This window comes from Triticum dicoccoides, chromosome 6A (genome assembly GCF_002162155.2).
Source record: "Triticum dicoccoides isolate Atlit2015 ecotype Zavitan chromosome 6A, WEW_v2.0, whole genome shotgun sequence".
Classification (NCBI taxonomy): Eukaryota; Viridiplantae; Streptophyta; class Magnoliopsida; order Poales; family Poaceae; genus Triticum; species Triticum dicoccoides.
In genome coordinates this window covers 100,137,784-100,145,067 of record NC_041390.1, presented here as the reverse complement: position 1 = coordinate 100,145,067, position 7,284 = coordinate 100,137,784, and positions in this window count along the sequence as shown.

Here is a 7,284-nt window from a genome sequence, read left to right as displayed (position 1 = left end):
GGTGCGGATGGACCACAGCATGGACTGGAGCTCGTCGTGCCAGCCCTTGCTGCAGGCCTCCAACTTCTTCTTAAAGCTGCTGGTCTTGAGGATCCTCAGGACCTCAGCGTTGGCGCGCTCAGCCTGACCATTGCTCCTGGGGTGGGCCACCGAAGCGTAGTAGATTTGCGTTCCAAGGTCAACACAGTAGGTTTTAAAGAGGTTACTGATACCTCTCCGCCATATCTATAATTTTTGATTGTTCCATGCCAATATTCTACAACTTTCATATACTCTTGGCAACTTTTATACTATTTTTGGGACTAACATATTGATCCAGTGCCCAGTGCCAGTTCCTGTTTATTGCATGTTTTTTGTTTCGCAGAATATCCATGTCAAACGGAGTCCAAACTGGATAAAAATGGACGGAGATTTTTTTGGAATATATGTGATTCTTGGGAAGTGAAATCAACGCGAGACGATGCTCGAGGGGCCCACGAGGTAGGGGGCGCGCCCCAGGGCGGCAGGCGCGCCCCTGACCCTCGTGGCCCCCCCATAAGGCGGTTGGTGCCCTTCTTTCGCTGCAAGAAAGCTAATATCCGGATAGAGATCGTGTTAAAATTTCAGCCCAATCGGAGTTACGGATCTCCGGGAATATAAGAAACGGCGAAAGGGTAGAATCTGAAAACTCAGAAACAGCGAGAGACAGAGAGACAGATCCAATCTCGGAGGGGCTCTCGCCCCGCCCACGCCATGGAGGCCATGGACCAGAGGGGAAACCCTTCTCCCATCTAGGGAGGAGGTCAAGAAAGAAGAAGGAGGGGGGCTCTCTCCCCCTCGCTTCCGGTGGCACCAGAGTGCCACCAGGGGCCATCATCATCACCGCAATCTTCACCAACAACTTCACCGCCATCATCACCAACTCTTCCCCCCTCTATGCAGCAGTGTAATCCCTCTCTTACCCGTTGTGATCTCTACTTAAACATGGTGCTCAATGCTATATATTATTTCCCAATGATGTATGGCTATCCTATGATGTCTGAGTAGATCCGTTTTGTCCTAATGGTTATTTGATGATTGTGATTGGTTTGAGTTGCATGTTTTATTATTGGTGATGTCCTATGGTGCTCTCCATGTCACGCAAGTGTGAGGTATCCCTGCTGTAGGGTGTTGCAATATGTTTATGATTCGCTTATAGTGGGTTGCGTGAGTGACTGAAACACAAACCCGAGTAAGGGGGTTGTTGCGTATGGGATAAAGAGGACTTGATACTTTCATGCTATGGTTGGGTGAGGGAGTCCTGGATTAGGGGGTATCCGGACAGCCGGTCTATATCCTTTGGCCGGACTGTTGGACTATGAAGATACGAGATTGAAGACTTCGTCCTGTGTCTGGATGGGACTCTCCTTGGCGTGGAAGGCAAGCTTGGCAATACGGATATGTAGATCTCCTTCCTTGTAACTGACTCCGTGTAACCCTAGCCCCCCTCCGGTGTCTATATAAACCGGGGGGCTTAGTCCGTAGGACGAACATACAATCATACCATAGGCTAGCTTCTAGTGTTTAGCCTATCTGATCTCGTGGTAGATCAACTCTTGTACTACTCATATCATCAAGAACAATCAAGCAGGACATAGGGTTTTACCTCCATCAACAGGGCCCGAACCTCGGTAAACAACCTGTCCCCTGCCTCCTGTTACCATCCGCCTAGACACACAGTTCAGGACCCCCTACCCGAGATCCGCCGGTTTTGACACAGACATTGGTGCTTTCATTGAGAGTTCCTCTGTGTCGTCATCGTTAGGCTAGATGGCTCCTTCGATCATCAATAGTGATGCAGTCCAGGGTGAGGCTTTTCTCCCCAGACAGATCTTTGTATTCGGCAGCTTCGCACTGCGGGCCAACTCGTCTGGACATCTGGAGAAGATGGAGAGTTACGCCCCTGGCCACCAGTTCAGGTTTGGAAGCTTAAACTACACGGCCGACATCAGCGGAGACATGATCTTCGACGGATTTGAGCCCCTGCCGAGTGCGCCGCACGGTCACAATGAGCATGATTTAGCTCTACCATCGGACAGTCTTCAGGAGACCGCACCGGCAACCGCTCCGACCCTCAATTTGGAGCCAATTGCGTCATCTATGGACGGGTGGATAGACCCTGCCACGGAGGCCGCATCCTCAGCGGTGATCGAGCCGAGTATCGACCTTACCCTTCACGGGAGCCGTGACGCCGAACTGCCGGATTCTTCCCCGGCCACGGACTCCAAACCGCCTGCGCCCGTGCCTATCGAATCCGACTGGGCGCCGATCATGGAGTTCATCTCCGTGGATATCTTTCAGCACTCGCCCTTTGGCGACATACTGAACTCATTAAGGTCTCTCTCCTTGTCAGGAGAGTCCTGGACGAACTATGTCCGGCAGGATTGGGGTGTGGATGACAAAGAAATTCGCCGCCCACCCACCACCCACTTAGTAGCCACTGTCGACAATTTGACCGACATGCTCGACTTCGACTCCGAAGACATCGACGGTATGGACAACGATGCAGGAGACGAACAAGAACCATTGCCCACAGGGCACTGGACAACCACCTCATCATATGATATGTATATGGTGGACACACCCAAAGAAGGCAATGGCGATGGGACAGCGGAGGATGACCCCTCCAAGAAGCAACCCAACCGACGACGACAGCGCCGTCGCTCTAAGTCTCGCCAAAGCAAAAGCGGTGATACCGGCACATGAGAGAATAGCACTCCGGACAGTGCCGAAGATGACGACAATCCCCTCCAGCAAGATTTAGAGAAGGAGGATGGAGAGGCCACCCCTCCCGAGAGAGCGGCAGATGGAGAGGGGGAGGATGATAATTACATGCCTCCCTCCGAAGATGAGGCAAGCCTCGACGATGACAAATTTGTCGTGCCTGAGGATCCCTTCGAGCAAGACCGCTTCAAGCGCCGTCTTATAGCCACGGCAAATAGCCTTAAGAAAAAGCAACAGCAGCTTCAAGCTGATCAAGATTTGCTAGCTGACAGATGGACTGAAGTCCTTGCGGCCGAGGAATATGAACTCGAACGCCCCTCGAAGAGTTACCCAAAGCGCAGGTTGCTACCCCGACTAGAGGAGGAAGCATTAAAACCTACATCTCCACCATATGACGCGGATGATCGTCCACCTCGTGGCCGCAACAGAGAGACATTTCAGCCAAAAGCTCAGCCCGCACCCCAACGCCACTCAAATAAAAATGTCAAGGCACAGGGAAACATGCTAGACCTGCGAGACGTATTGGAGGACAAAGCAAAACACGCAAGATCGATCTACGGATCACAAGGGCGCGCCACCACGCGAGATGATAACCGTCACACCGGATACAGTAAAAGTAAATCCGGCCGGGCCGAACACAGCGGACAAGGCTCATTTGAGCTGCATCGCGACATAGCCCAGTACAGAGGCACCGCACACCCCCTATGCTTCACAGACGAAGTAATGGATCACCAAATCCCGGAGGGTTTCAAACCCGTGACTATCGAATCATACGACAGCACAACAGATCCTGCGGTATGGATCGAGGACTTCCTCCTGCACATCCACATGGCCCACGGTGACGATCTACACGCCATCAAATACGTCCCACTCAAGCTCAAAGGACCAGCTCGGCATTGGCTCAACAGCCTGCCAGCAGAATCCATTAGCTGTTGGGAAGATCTGGAAGCCGTATTCCTCGACAACTTCCAGGGCGCTTATGTGCGAGCACCAGATGCCGATGACTTGAGACACATAATTCAGCAGCCAAAGGAATCGGCCAGGCAATTCTGGACACGGTTCCTGACAAAGAAAAATCAAATCATCGATTGTCCGAATGCAGAGGCCCTAGCAGCTTTTAAGCACAACATCCGCGACGAGTGGCTCGCTCGGCACCTTGGCCAGGAAAAGCCGAAATCTATGGCAGCCCTCACGACACTCATGACCCGCTTTTGCATTTGAGAGGACAGCTGGCTGGCTCGCAGCAATAATATATCAAAGAACCATGGTACTTCGGATACCAAGGATGGCAATGGCAGGTCACGTCGCAACAAACAGAAGCGCCACATCAACAACGAAAATACCGAGGATACGGCAGTCAATGCTGGATTCAGAGGCTCTAAACCCGGTCAGCGGAAAAAGCCATTCAAAAGAAGCACCCCGGGCCCGTCCACTTTGGCCTGTATACTCGATCGCCCATGTCAAATAAACGGCACCCCCGACAAGCCAGCCAATCACATCAACAGGTAATGTTGGGTATTCAAGAAGGCCGGCAAGTTAAATGCCGAAAACAAAGATAAGGGGTTACATAGCGACGACGAGGAGGAGCCCCGGCCGCCGAACACCGGAGGACAGAAGAGGTTCCCCCCACAAGTGCAGATGGTGAACATGATATACGCAACCCACATCCCCAAGAGGGAGCGGAAGCGTGCGCTAAGGGACGTATATGCGTTGGAGCCAGTCGCCCCAAAGTTCAACCCATGGTCCTCCTGTCCGATCACCTTCGATCGCAGGGACAACCCCACTAGTATCCGTCATGGCGGATTCGCCGCACTGGTCATAGACCCAATCATCGACGGATTTCACCTCAGTCGAGTCCTTATGGACGGCGGCAACAGCCTGAACCTTCTTTATCAGGACATAGTGCGCAAAATGGGTATAGACCCCTCAAGGATCAAACCCACAAAAAGACCTTCAAAGGCGTCATACCAGGTGTAGAGGACCATTGCACAGGCTCAGTCGCACTGGAAGTGGTCTTCGGATCCCCGGATAACTTCCGAAGCGAGGAATTAATCTTCGATATAGTCCCGTTCCGCAGTGGCTATCATGCACTGCTCGGGCGAACCGAATTTGCGAGATTCAATGCGATACCGCATTATGCATACCTCAAGCTCAAGATGCCAGGACCTCGGGGGGTCATCATAGTCAATGGAAACACAGAGCACTCTCTCCGCAAGGAGGAGCACACTGCGGCCCTTGCAGCAGAAGTACAAAGCAGCCTCCTCAGGCAATCCACCATTTCGGTGATTAAACGCCCGGACACCGTCAAGCGCTCCCGGAGTAATCTGCAACAAGACTGCCTGGCATGCTCGGAGCTCGCATAGCAATGCAGCCCCCACCCCAGTCCCCGCCAAATGGCGAAATCTGTACCACGCATACATAATTACGCATTGAGAATACCATGGGCATAGGTGGGGGGGCACGACTACGGCACGCCCCAAAACGCAGCTCAACCACACTAGGGGCTTCCCGCCTTATTATTTTTTCTCTATTTCAGGACTTTACTCTCTGGAAACCCCGTCCGGCAGTATGATTGCCGGACACACGATACAACAACCAAGGAGGCAGAAAGCTATGTCGCATCATGGAATTCCCAGGTGCTCTCTGATAATGAGTGAAATACCTGCTTTAAATACCATTCCTCAGCTTGCCCTTGGAGGGGACATGTCAAATATTCCTACTTTTTGCTTATCACACTACTTGTATCATTCTGCTTCGATGCACCTTTTTGAGTAAACAATGCATAGCACTAGACTATTACCGCATTCTCTATTCTTTTATATACATATATATATATGTTCATTCATGACATTTGGCACCTGTACACTCTGGTACGGCCAATACGCCAGGGGATTAAGCATACCCCATAATACGGCGTGAGAAGTCCGAACACTTTCGGCAGTGTGGCACCCCGAACTTATAGCATTATACGCATCAGCTCCGAATCATGTCTTGGGTAAATAGTTGGGTTTGCCTGGCTCCCTTGTTTTGGTACCTTACGTTCGGCTATATCGGCTAAGGTAGCACTGGGAGGACTACTGTGATTGTGCCCCGGTTCATCTGGGCAAGCACCTCAGTAGAGAAAGCTAAAACTGATTGTCATGATAAGGCGAGAGCTGGTCGCTGTTCGAGAGGTCTCGAGTCCCTAAAGACTTATGCCGCTTAGGGCGAGGAGTCGGCTTTGTCCGGCTTGGGTGTGTATAGCGCCCCGAATTCGGCTTTCCGAATACTAGGGGCTTCACGAAAATTTAAAATTGTAGACTTCTATGGCTAAGTGAGAGTGATAAAGCATTATAGTCTAATTGCCTCGTTCGTTGTGCTGAGCACCTCCCTCGAAGGACCCAACAATGGGAAAAAGAGTGCTCAGATTTATCCCGAACACCCCAGCACTCGTGGCATGGGGGCAGAAGCCGACGATTGGCCATCTCTCAGATTTAATAAACAGCTGCACAGAAGGTAATATTTTAAATTCAAACAAGCGTTGCATTGCGCATATGAACAAGTTTTCATAGTACAGGATCACATGAGCAAGTTAATTCAAAAATTACATCCTTCGCACAGTCGTCCGCCACAAGACGGGCACCCTTCAGGACACCCTCATAATACATTTCGGGGTGGCGATGCTCCTTGCCCTGCGGCGGCCCCTCCTTCACCAGCTTCTCAGCGTCCTTCTTGGCCCAGTGCACCTTCGCACGGGCAAAAGCCCGGCGTGCACCTTCGATGCAGACAGACCGCTTTATGACTTCCAGCCGTGGGCAGGCATCCACAAGCCGCCTCACCAGGCCGAAGTAGCTATTGGGAAGGGAGTTGCCAGGCCACATACGGACTATAAGGCCCCTCATGGCATGTTCGGCCGCCTTGTGCAGCTCAACCAGTTGCTTCAGCTGGTCGCTCACAGGCATCTGGTGTTCTGTCCCATTATACTGAGACCAGAACAGCTTCTCCATCGAGCTTCCCTCCCCGGCCTGGTAATACTTCCCGGCATCTGACACGCTGTGGGGCAAATCTGCGAATGCTACTAGAGAGCTCCATACTCGGGTAAGTAATAAGTAATTTTCTTTCACATGCTTGCTTTGCATAATGAATGCCTTACCCGCCTCTATCTTCCTCATCGCCTCAATTTCCTGGAGGGCCTTTTGGGATTCAGCCTTGGCATGCTTTGTGCTCTCGAGGGCCACGGCAAGCTCAGACTCTCGCGTCTTCGAGTCAAGCTCCAAAGTCTCGTGTTTCTTCACGAGCGCCTGGAGCTCTTGCTGCACCCCGCCCACCCGTGCCTCTTGTTTCTCCCGCTCGATGCGCTCCTTGGCCGCTTTGTTTTCGGCCTCGGACAGCGCTTGCTTCAGGGTCGCCACTTCGGTCGTGGCCCCTGGCACATCCATGATGATCCTATCATTTTGCAACCACTCGAGGTTCTGCTTCAGTGCTGCGACCTCCGCAGTCAGTGCAGCAGTGGTCAGGAGCGAAGCCTGCGTACGCATACAGACATACTTATATTAGACTCCT